We start from the raw sequence: 13,492 nt of genomic DNA, 5'->3' as shown, positions 1-13,492 counted from the left end.
GTTAACTGTACTCAACCATATTAATTTTAGGTCAAACAAAATGAATAACAGGACATGCTGCAGGTTGTACACGAGTGACTACATCATTACTGTAAAGAAATTCAAAAGAGTTACCAGTACTGCACCGTGACTAATCCCTTCAGCCTAACAACTGCTCTGATATTTGACTTTTACTAACCTCCAGACCATTATATTTAATACAGAAGATGTGATAGGAAGCGTTATGAGAAACACACTGAGGTGGTTTGGCCATGTGGAGAGGATGGAGGGTGAAAGACTGACGAAGAGAGTGTATGTGGGTGAGGTGGATGGGGGAAGAGGGAGGGGGAGGCCGAGGATGACATGGAGGGATGGGGTGGAGAGGTATATGAGAGAGGGGGGTGTGAGTTGGGAGCAGGGGAGTGAAATGGCGGGGGACAGGGCAACTTGGAGGCGATTTGTTTGTGGCCACCCCAAATGGGATTGAGGCGTCTGGCAATAGATAGATAGATAGATAGAAGATATTTTTAAAACTTGGGGGGGTTCAATATCAGACAAATTACCTTCTTCTCAGCTAAAGATCCGCCCTATACTGAATAAAATTATCTGGTGGTGGTGTGCTTAGAATACCAAATGCTATCACGTTGAAGGGGTTAACTGATGAGAACCCACTTTACTGACTGGCAAAAGTATGCAGACCCAAGAGCCATTCTTTCTGCACACCCTCTACACACACTTTAGCTGGAGGGTAATAAAGGACAAGACCCTATACCTAATGCATACTTATCTAAAGTTAACACCACCAATGCAGATGGCTGTTATTTTACTCTTACTATCTCCAAGTGATTTTATTTAGCTCAGGAATGATGTTTCAACCTGGGGACACAGATATAGCCTACAATAACCCTATATGACTAAGGTTCTTAAGCTAAATGAAACTGTTCAGCAGCCACAATAATAAAACGTACATTGTTCCGCCCTACCTCACCACATCCTAGGGTTGGAAAAGAGGTTTAGATGATGATGAGGATGAATTATTTAACCGAGTCCAACTGTGAAGTGTTTGGCAGCTCCTGGATATGTAAACAATCTCACACACTACTTAAGCAACAGAAAATTAATGAATATACCCCAAGCCATTTGTAACTCAGTGTACACCTTGCTCATACGTTACTCCTGAGAGGCGTAGTGTTGGTGCTGATACTGTCAATACCTGCAATGTATGGTGAGCAACTGTGCTGGTGTGTGTACGGTAGTGTATGGAAGGAGCGTACTTGGAATACCCTGATATAGTATTAATGATACTCCTGTAATATAAAAAAAATACTGGTGAAGCACTTAGAAATAACTGAGTATAAAACCAAACACAACATACTTAGTTTCTACTCAACTAGGTCAAATTTTTATCACTTATATTGTACTTATTTCTGCTTCCACATGTTTTTTCCTGACTGTAAGTCTGTGTGTGCCAAAGACAAAATGCATAATAAAGGTCATTGTGACTACATGACTCTTTCTTATCCTATTTTTTTACAGGTAATGAGAGCACTATTTTACAGCATAACACTGGTTTATATTTCATACATACATATTAAAATAATGTTTGCCACAGAGAGGTATGCAAACACAGAATCCATCCATCCATCATCCAATCCTACATTGCTCCATGAGGAGCGCAGGAGCCCGGGGCTAGGCAGAAAAGTTCTGGTAATCTGAAAATTTGTACTTATCAAGAAGTCATGATGGAAATGGCAAAGATGAAAAACATCACTGTTTAAAACAGCATTATTTTTCAGGTCATTTGCTTAGTTCATATGATGCACGTTTTTATACTGGCATAGAGTACTTTATGTGTGTTCAACTTTTGTGATTCTCTTTTTCAGTGACAAATAAAAGGTACCATATCCAGTCTTTCCTTTACATGCAAATCCCCACATCCACTGCGAGGCTGGACTGCACTGAATTAGGTCTGGCTTACGGAAAACAAGTCTACAGTATTCATTACATGCCAATTCTCCCACCAGTTCTGAGGTTGGGCTATGTGGAATTTGTTTTGACTAGTGGGAAACAAATCTGTAGTGTCCTTCATTGACTTTCATGCTGCCTGATGTAAGCCAAGTCGAATGGGGCCCAGTAAATCTCACAACCACCTACACACACCTCTGCTCATAAATGCTCAAAAGCCTTTACTGCTTTTGCTGAGTACCTGTACTTCAGCACAAATTACATTATGTAATCTTGTACAATACAATCTACTAAATCCACAAAACTGTCTGAACATAGTGGTTACCAGTTAGGCAAAAGGGCAATGGCCAAAGTTGAAAACATGACAGGATGAAGGACTAAAACAACAACAACAACTATATATACATTACTAACCTACTGATGAAGCAGTGATGATGCAGGCGTCTGATGATCAAACCGACACTTCTGATGATGGTTTGACATGTTGGGGAAGCTTCTGGAGTTCATGCTGTGGATGATACACTCATTAGCAAAGCAAAAACTATTCAATATTAGGCAATGTCAGCAATAAAAATAAATTACTTGACTGCAATCCAATACACTGATGTTAGTAACAAACCATACAAAGTATGGCTGTATGCACAAGTTAGAGTAAGCACTTCACTCATGCATTAGAAATGATTCTGCTAATTTAGTGCACTCTGGTATGTATTGTTTACTGGCTTCACTTCATAACTCTAAAGTTCATGACATGGCACCTGACGCTCCATAGCTATGCACTCCAATGCCCAGCAATTTCATTACCAAATAATATTTTCTTACACGACAGATGGGAGCACCCATCATCCACTCACTCAGTGAAGTACTGCCTTCGGGTCTCTCTACACTACGTGACAGGCCAAATGGTTTCTTGTGAACCAAGAAACCATTTACAATGTTGGGTTGGGTAGTGCCTCGCTATGCAGTCCCTTATCCCTGGGGTCACACTCAATTACCTCATCCCCGGTCTTTTTCGGTCTGCCTCTTACAACCCTACATCAGATGTTCACTCTTCTCACCTTCCCCACCCAACTGTCATTCTCCATCCACTCCCCATGCCCAAACCATCTCAATCCATCCCTCCTCATCACAACACCAATGCACTCCAGTCCCATCCTTCCTCTCAACTCTTCAATCATAATCCCCCACGACTAGAAGAAAATGACAAATCCCATTTTGCCTTCATCCAAGTGTAGGGACCTGAGATTAGGCTACCATTAATTCAGACCAGAGCCCCTGGTGCCTCAACATGACAGAAAAACCCCTGGCCATCTCCTGGACTTCAACCACAGCATATGCCACAATATGCTCTGACCAGGGCACTCTACTAATTGCACCACCAGATGTAATTTACTTGGACTTGGTAGGGGTGGGGGGAATGGGGACTTATTGCATAATGATTCCTGACCTTCAGCTCAGATGCACAATGTTCACAACCACCCTGGCTTTCATTCATCAAACATTCACATTTCAACAATACGCTTAAATGGTTCTCACCCTGGTAACTTTCATAGCGACACCCTCTGGAAGATTACGCTGGATATACTCAAGGTAGGTGTAGCAGTAGACTGTGTGAGGCGCGGGAGTGATAAAGTGAGGAAATGGGTTCTGGCTTCATACTGCACTCGGTGTTTCTTGTGGATGTGCACCGACTTCAGTAATGTCCACCGTTTTATGTGCTTTGTGGGCCAAGCTCTGTGAAAGATATAAGCTTTTATACTGATTTATATTTTTCTCTATTGGGCTATAGAGTTACTTGTGGAAAGGCATACAGATATTTCTTAAACTATATTTCAGTTAAACAGGGAGGCTTGATCCTGCAGCTGGATACCTTCACATGGTGGAACTGACATAGCAAAAACTGCCTGGTTATTCAAACATTCTCAACTCCATCCCAATCCCCCTAAAAGAGGATGGTGAACTGTAAGAGAAATCCAGTTTCAATCTACAGTCCACCCAGATCACATTCAGATAAACCTGGGGTCACAAGTTCACAACAACAACAACAACAACACAGAGGATTCAACTTTTGTCTTATGGCTTACAGCCTTGGTGGGGAGAAGCTGAGTTTTCAAGTCTGTAATTACTGAAACTTTTTTTTTTTAACCTAGGGATAAAGGAGACTAAATGCCACCAATGAATTCCACATGTTTCACAAGAAGCTACCAAAAGAGGTGAGAGTAGGAGTTTGGAAGTACTGTGCCCTCTGTGCACTCTGCCCTAGGGTGGGAAAGGAGGTCAGGATGATGATGATGACTGACCTTTTTTCCCACATGGCTAGGGTAAGGTATGATCCTTAACATAATGGATGGATGGAGAAGCTGCAATGAATTATAAATGATATGAAATTGGAGATGCTATGGAACACTTGGAATGAGGAGATGCCAAGAGAGGGGTGGAAAAGTAGTAAGACCAACCCTCCACCCACCTATGTCTCTGTTATGCAATCTTCTCCTCCCCCATCAGGAGCACAGGGGCCTGGGATGGGCTAATTAATTTAGATAATTAAAGCAAGAGTCATTATATCACTCACACTTGAATGGTATTCTGTATGCAATAAACCCCAACTACATCTCATATTTAAAGCCTGATGTGTCACATATGGTTAATAAGACAAAAAGTAGGTTGAACTAACATGTCCTGAACTGTACTTCCGAGGTGAGATGCAGCGGTGGAGAGGAAGGTGAGGTATGATGGTAGCACCGCTGGGTCATGTCCTCGGCACTCCACATCAATTACGCTATACAGACGGTCAGGCTCACCATCATCCACAACCTGCAATAATATCATTACCTATTAACACTTTCACTCCAGTGATGTACTTTATGTTTCTGCTAGCCCTAGATGATGTTATTTAGCCAAGGCAACACTTTTTCACAGTGGAAGGCAAACAACGTATACCTTCAGCCCTTTGCCAAAGGTTAAAATATGCTGCATTAATAAATTTGTCTAGTTTTAGCAAGAATACAATAAAAATGTCACCTGACCAAAGGTGTTAAGAGGAAAAGCTGGTACCGTAACTACTGATCAACATCTTTTTCTTGTCACACACCAGTACAGGGTAGTTACATAAGTCTTGTCATACACAGTCATTCATAATTAAACATGCCTGATATACTGTACAGCATATATACAAAATATTGTATCCAACTGGAAAAATTAAGCAAAAAAACATAGTACAGTGCCATACTGTACACTTACAACACAATGACATACATCTGCAAACTCTGGTTATATGCAGGATTGTCATTACTTACTTGATTAACTCTGTGATTTACAGAAATCTATCTATCTATCTATTGCCAGACGCCTCAATCCCGTTTAGGGTGGCCAAAAACAAATCGCCTCCAAGTCGCCCTGTCCCCCGCCATTTCACTGCCCCGCTCCCAACTCACACCCCCCTCTCTCATAATTTCCCTGTTCTTTCTCTAACTCTGTCTATAAGTATCCTACCATACACTTTTCCTATTATACTAAGAAGACAAATGCCCCTATGATTACCACACACTTCTTTTTCCCCTTTTCCTTTGTACAAGAGAATAATTTTATGGTATAACTAACAGCTAAACAGAGCATCTTCACACTGTCTTGTATGCCAACAATATCCATATTAAAACTATAAAACATAAAAGAGAACATTAGGCTGAAAGAGACGCCAAAAAGTCTCTTAAGCCCACAAGACTCTGGCCAGATTGGGATGCCTTTTAGCACCTCTTCCTTACTAGTTCACTTTTGAAAAAAAGACATCAATATTCTTTATGTTATGTAAGCAGTATACATCAATAATAAAGACATGAATGACATACTGTAACAGGGTGTATAAAAGCCTGCACTGCCTAGATGCAAAGAGGGGACCCTCTCATTGGCTCAGTGGTAACGTGTGCGTGTATCAAGCACGAGGGTCTGAGATCGAATCTTGGTCAGACCAGTGATTAATTTGTTAAGTTTCAGTTCGGTTATTACAATACCACTGTATATTTGAGTGTAATGTACTGTGCAAATTAAATAAATGAGTATGAGTACCAGGAAGTCTCCTAAGCTGACGAGACCATAATCAAATGGCAATATTCATATGCTGTCTATCATACAGTACTGGAAGATGCTAAAGATATTGGAAGATGCTAAAGGTGATCAGAAAGAAATTATTATTCTCATATATTATTCTCTTTAGGGAGAAACATCAGCATCATCATCACCATTAAAATCACAATCATCATTACCATCTTCTTGGCCCTTTTTTCCACTTAAAGACAGGGTTATGTAGGATCCAGAAACAAGGAAATAATAAGTACAAAGGGGGTAGAATTATGAACTTTTGTTATTCTTACTCGGTGTAGCAGAATCCAGACCAGGCCAACCTGTGATTGTCAGAGGCAGAGTAAGTACCACACCTCATTCTGTACATTCCACTCCAGTATCGATGCTAGTTCTCTTTTACCTCTCTCTCTCTCTCTGTTACTGGTAGTAACATAAACATCTGGTGTTCATATTCTTGGAAGTCAGGATATGTTGGCTTTAATTAAATGATGCAACCAGTAGAATAGTGCTTCAGTCATGAGGGCCCTACCTGTCCTTTATAAACACAGTATATGATAGGAGAGTGTCATCATAGTGAGAATGGTTAATGCCCACAACATAATTACTTCTTTTTTAATACATGATGATTATTTCAGGTTCTACATTCACAATCTGTTGGTGCTACAGCAATGCATTCATGGATTATTGCTACACATGATGGTGTGGTAGTAACAGCACACTGTGACTGCAAAGCTGCTCAAGGTGAAGATTATTTTTGTTTGGATATTATTCATATCAAAACACAAACAATATTACAGTAAAAGTCCAATTCTTCGGCATCCAATTCCCCGGCAAATCTGACATTTCAGCAGTTTTGAGAAATAGTCCCATTTACGAAAATCTCTGATCGTTCGGCAGATTTTCCGATTTTTTTCGTCAGTCTTGAAATTCTCCATGAGGACCCTCTACTGCTGGGGACTTCTTCCACCAGTAGCAGACGCCAATCAACCCCTTCTATTGTACATATGTAATTAAGGAACCTACTATAAGTTTAGGTAAGTGCATGTGAACTTGTAGGCCTACTGTACCATTACATTTATATACAGTATGTTCACTAATTTCTTTATTTTCCATATTCATGTATAGTACTGTATTCATTACAGTATTGTACAGTATCAAACAGTATACAGTACTCTCTCCAAGCACATTTGTAATGATATGAGTGGTGATGATAGTGTTCACCGAAACATATAAGGTATTGAGTGGGTAGGGTTTTTGATAATTCGGCTATTTTGATTTTTCGGCACTAGCCTGGTCCCATAGATGCCGAAAAATAGGACTTCTACTGCATTATGTGGTTTCTATAGTTATTAGATAGTAGTTCAGTATTTGTTTTTATATTCATGATTCTTATCTTACAGTAGTTGGCATTTCTGAACACAAAATCCAATTCTCCATAACAGTTACACATCCTTCCCCTCAACTATCACCTTTTTGGGTGCACCACCACCTGTCCCACCCCTCTATTCATTCAACAATATTTACAAATGCTTCTGTCCCCCACCACAACAACTTTAGTTTCCTGCCAATAACCCGAACCCATGAATCGACAGTACCCATTCTACCCCATTTCAGCCAAATACTCATCCTACTGCACTCTTCCACCTTTTCTAATCTTTTTTACCTTTATTACTACCCATTCTACCTATTCTCCCACCACTACAAGCAGCCAACACCCTGCCACAGGTCTAAAAAATAAAAAATGCTTTTTCAAGCTCACCATTCCCACAACACACACACAATCGTAACCCCAACATAACCTTCTCTTCATCTACCATTCTTTTCCTTTCCTGGTACACTTTTTTTCTGCACTACATTCCTATTAATTAATCTTACAGCACTTTCCACCCACCAGAAATTCAGATCTTGAAAACCCGAACCCAAAATCACCGCACATAACACCAAGCCAGCCACCTCACTTTTCCAATTACCTTATCCACCCATTCATTTCTCCCTTTTATTCCCATTCATCACCTTTTAGCACATTTCCCTACCTCTACATGCACCCATTTCTCCAGCTCACAGCCAGCCAAAAAATGCATTTCCAACTCACCACCATAATTTTCTCCTCTCTGCAGTTGGGATCTTCAGTATACCATAAAAAGAAGAGATAGGGGTGCTTATTGGTCTTATTTCCACAGCCGACAATGCAGCAAAAGTGTGGCATTGTTATTCGTTACGAGACAAGTACACACACCACGTATAAGTCTCCAGAATCTGAAAATATTCACCCACGTACCAAACCAAAACACTCACACTCCGCGCGCTAACCCACAATGCACCAGGATGATGATGTCACAAATGTTTATGAATCCGCGTTGTTGTACCTCCTACGTTGTGTGGGTTCCATATTTTCTTCATTTCCTTCCTCCCTCCTATTCGGCCCTGTGTCTCTTCTTCCTCGATTACTCATTATCCTCTTGCATGCAGCTTGAGTCGGCACAGAAAATACAAGTGTAGCCACGAGCACATGATTGCAAACTCATCCTCGCCAGTAGTACTAAACACCACCCGTCTGACGGCGCACGAACGGGACGCTGTTGCAGTCAACGGCGGTCAGTTCAAATCGTTTCCTGCTGTCCGTCGACTACACTCGTATTCCGAAGTGAAAGGGAATAATTCATAGGACTATAGTCATAAAGCGCAGCGAAAGGGTTATGTCAGATTAGTGTAGGTTCAGTTAGGTTAGATTAGTGTGGGTTGTTAATGGTAGATTAGCGTAGATTGTTACATTAGATAAGAAAAATGCAAGAATTATCATCCTGAGAATTACGTTAGATTAAAGAAAAGAAAAAAAATGTAAGAATGATCATCTATTACCAATTTGGAAGACCCTGGTCCTCCCTAAACTGGAGTACCCGTCTCAGCTGTGGTCTCCACACAAAATTGGTGAAATTCAGCAAGTGGACAGAGGGTCTTCACCAGAAAAATGAGACTCATCGGTCTAGATATGCAGATGGCAGTTTTGCGCTGTTTAAAGTGAAATGAGTAAAGCAAACTTTGAGCTTTTGAAATCGGCGGGTTGGCGCCAAAATTCAGCAGGTGCGCGTGGATAAGAATGTTTTATTTTTTTTTATTTTTTCTTTCACTGCAAACAAGGTTGGGAAATATTAAACTGGAAAAAATTGGACCAAACAAGACTTTTTCGGTTAATAGTAAGTTGCTAATGGACATTTTATGAATGCCAAGCAGATCCCGACGCCATTTTGAGAGAGCGGGACAACGTGGTAAGCATCCGACTTTAATTCACCTTCCTTTATTAGTCACAGTTAATTTGCAAGCATTACTTTATTTACTGATTTTAGGTAGGCTATTGGTGATCACTTGGAGGTGGGTATGGTAGGGAAATTGTTTAATGGTGATGCTTTTAGATGAGTGACGAAATTGGAGCTGGAGACGCCGAAGACTTGGCTTCGTAAGTTATCCGTCCTAATTCAAGTTTTTGACTACTTACACATGTTTTGTCCCCTTTATTCCTGTTACTGGTTTTAGTAAAGGTAATGGAGATAACTTTGAATTAGGTATCATAAGGGTTATTGGTGTTTTGAGATGGTAAATGGTGATGGAGTGAACAGACGCCCAAGAGGCCGGCGTCTCACGTACTTGGCTTTGATTCCAAACAACCATTTTCAACCAAGTTAGCTACATTATTGCACTTGTTAAATTTAGACAAGTTAATATTGTCTAGAGGTTAGAATGGTCAGGAAATTTTATTGTTTTATGGTGTAAAATTGTTGACTGCTTTTCAGGTTACGTCCCCATCTGAAGGGAGAAACCTGTATTTCGTCCCGGCAAGGATGCTGCACCGCACCAGTTCGCTCCTTCCCATATACAGGATACAGGTATTTGACTTACGTTTATCTACTTAGTATAATTAGATAACAGCCGTTTGCACTGATGGTGCAAAAGCAATGACAGGCCCAGTAAAAGGTGTTTTGGCTCTTATTAGAAACGTTGCTCCATGAGGCAGACTTGCCTGAATAGACGTGCACTTGCAGTAATGAGGATGCCATGCGAACTAAAGTTATGCTGGATGAGGTATTCAAGGTGGTAAATTTCATCAGAGCTAGACCACGAAATTCGCAGCTGCGTACGGCTCTGCTAGGAGATGGGGCCCAGTCATAGTGCTTAGTTACTGCACACGGAGGTGCGCTGGTTATCCCGCGGCAAAATTCTTTCACGTGTGTGTGATACGAAAGATGAGTGATCTTTCTTACAGGAAACAGCTTTTCTCTGTTAAATAGTGACGAAGTCTGGTCAGTGAAACGGCTATCTTACTGTACAGATGTTTTTAAAACTAAATGAACTGCACTTGTCATTGCAAGGCTCAGATGTGACATACTGAAGGTTCAGGACAAAATTGAATCTTCTCAAAGTAAACTTTTAGGTTGATTGTGCAAAGGCAAAACAAAGTGAATGTTTTCCAACTCTTCATCTGTTCCTGACTATAAATTCCTTGCAGTTGGATGGAAGTTCAGGAGAATGCATTGTTCACCATTTAAAGCAATTAAGTAATACTTTGAGGGAATAATTTCTCAGGCAGGCAGACCCTCTGTCCATTTATGGATTCTGGTTCTGTAATAGGACAAACCCTGTCTGTGAAGGAAAATTAGCAGCTGATTGAAATTTTAATAGATCAAACGCTGAGAACAACATTTGATAAAGACTCGCTGCATACCTTTTGGGCAAAGCTCTTGCACGAGTATCCTGATATTACAAAACGAGCAATGAAACATCTGATGCCATTTGCAACACCGTATAGGTGTGAAGCGGGTTTCTCACGCTATATTGCCACTAAAAACAAATACACAATTTGGATGTAGAACCTGATAAAGCGCCTGCAACTATCAAGCATCCTTTCAGATAGTCTTTGTCACCAAAAGCAAGCCCATACATCACACTGAAGACTAAGAATGACGAAGCTATGCAATGATTTTCAGTTGATTCACATCATTAAGTGTGTGTGTGTGTGTGTTTCGCGCGCGCGCCAAGAAGCAACAGCGATTGTGTGTGTTTTCGCGCGCGCGCCAAGAAGCAACAGCGATTGTGTGTGTTTTCGCGCGCGCGCCAAGAAGCAACAGCGATTGAGAAGCGTTCCGGCAGATGTTAAAGTTTGGGAAACACTCTTAGATTTCAGTTAAGGAAATCTTCGTGTTTTTATGAGAATAAATGTAAGAAAGTGTAGATAATTAGCCACCTATAAGTCTGTATATATTGACTTCTTGCGGGTAATTTATGTACAATAATATGCCTGCTAGTGTTAGATAAGCAAATGGAGATAACTAGGATATAAATGTTAAGGGAATTTTTATGTTTTAAGATGAAATTGTGTTACTGTGAGGTGATGAAAGTTATCTTGATATCCTGATCCATTTTTCTACCTTGTTACAGCCTCTTTATTCACCTTTTTCTGTTATTCATGTTAAATAAGTTATATAATAGGGATAAGGAGGATGAGTATGGTAAAGAAATTGGTGTTTTGTGATAAATTATTGACAGGAATAGATAGATTTTAAGTTTTTTCTAGTTGCAGCTATTTTATGAACACGTTTCTGTTTACTGGTAATTATAAGTAAGTGGAAATTAGGATGGATTGAGGATACGATTGGTGCTATTGTGAGGTGAAGTCTAAGAAAGTTGTTAAGTCCCCATCTCTAATTCCACCTTTTACCTACTTACTGAAGCTTGTTTATTCAGCTATTGTGAAATCAGTTAATGGAGGTAAGAAAGAGGTGAGTATGGTTAGGGTATTTAAGTGATTATACCCTTTGTACCATAACTTGTCCTAAAAGTGTCACATCTCCGCCTTGAATACTGGGTTTTAACGAGAGATTAACCCAAGAATACGGTGCCAGTCACGAAGAAGTGCTATGGAATGGATGTAGAGCCGTAGAATTGTCTTTTTCTATCATTAAGCTGTGTGAAATATGCTGCAAAGGACAAATATCTCAGCCAAGTTAGTGTAAAAACAGTATAGTTATTTATTGATCGTTTTTAAGTCGTTTCAAATTTCGTCCAGTAAGTTACTCTTTATCCCGTTCTCTTCTAGGAGATCTGGAAGGTAAGAAAAGAGTAAGATGCTAAGACAGGAAGAAGGAAGGAGCAAGAGACAAAGAAGATGGATGAAGAAAAGGAAGACAGTACGGAGGAAGGGTGGAGACCAGGGAGACGAAAAGGATAAGGGCAGAGGAACCGAGAAGCAAATGAGAGAGAGACTCAAGGAGGAAGGGTAGGAAAACAGGAGCAAAGAAGACTGGCAGGAGGAGTGTATCAAGGCACGGAGGTAAGGATGTAGTGAATGGAAAGTATACAAGGACTGGAAGGAGAAGGGAGTGTAGAAAAAAGGGAAGACAGCAGGATAATAACTGGGGTTTTAGGGGAGGAGGAGGGTGAAGGAGGCTAGAAGGTCAAGAAATCAGGAGGAAAGGAGGATGGCAGGAAAACAGGACAGGACGTAGGATATAAGGAAAACATGTAGGACTGTACGAGACAAGGAAAAAAGAATGGAAGAGAAGAACACACAAAAAGACAGTAGGAGGATGCTAGGAAGACAGGAGAGAGGCTGTACAAGACAAGGAACTTAGAGGTATTTTGCGCACACTGTTATGCTTACTAATGTTTGAGAAGTGAATGGAGATTAGTAGGATATATGTGAAGATAATCTTGGTGTATTATGTGATGATTTATTGTGAGAGGTACACAGAAGATGGTTATTATTATTATTATTTATTATTTATTATTATTATTGTTGTTGTTTTGTGATATGCGATTTTTCTCATTACTCATGTAGATTTTTTCCTGTTGTAATTTCCATTGATATATTTGCATTATTATTGCTGTTGTCTTGTATATGTATATGGAGTACAGAGAGTGGATAGGATACGAAATAATGGGGTTCATGAAAGACTGACGAAGAGTGTATGTGAGTGGAGGTGGAGGGGGAAAGAGGACGGGAGGCCGAGGATGAGATGGAGGGATGGGGTGGAGAGGTATATGAGAGAGGGGGGTGTGAGCTGGGAGCAGGGGAGTGAAATGGCGGGGGACAGGGCGACTTGGAGGCGATTTGTTTGTGGCCACCCCAATCTGGCAATAGATAGATAGATAGATGAAAGTCGCAGAGTGAGGAAGTTTATGGACACCAGAATCGAAGAGAGTGTACTGAGATGGTATGGTCATGTGGAGAGAATGGATAACAATAGAGTGGTGAAAAAGGTTAACCTGAGTGAATTTAAAGGACGGAGGAGGAGAGGTAGGCCAAGGAGAAGGTGGAGGGATATGGTGGATAAGTGTGTGAGGAAGAGAGGTATGGAAGTTGGTGAGGCTAGGGACCTGACAAGAGATCGAGCTGGCTGGATGAATTTGAAGGAGGGAGGAGGCGAGGTAGGCCAAGCAGAAGGTGGAATATTGTGGGAGAAGTGCATGATCAGGTAAT

At 40.7% G+C, this 13,492-nt stretch overlaps 1 pseudogene; it reads right to left on the bottom strand.

Annotated features, from left to right (window-relative positions):
• Positions 1 to 2,395: 2,395 nt before the first annotated feature.
• Positions 2,396 to 5,592, bottom strand: LOC145389535 (small ribosomal subunit protein uS10m-like; annotated as a pseudogene).
• Positions 5,593 to 13,492: the final 7,900 nt, after the last annotated feature.

Source organism: Coenobita brevimanus, unplaced genomic scaffold (assembly GCF_032717465.1).
Source record: "Coenobita brevimanus isolate Jiangsu-jjx unplaced genomic scaffold, ASM3271746v2 jjx.HiC_scaffold_1229, whole genome shotgun sequence".
NCBI classification, from domain to species: domain Eukaryota; kingdom Metazoa; phylum Arthropoda; class Malacostraca; order Decapoda; family Coenobitidae; genus Coenobita; species Coenobita brevimanus.
The sequence above is the reverse complement of the archived record's forward strand: the minus strand, read 5'-3'. Positions and strand labels throughout refer to the sequence as shown.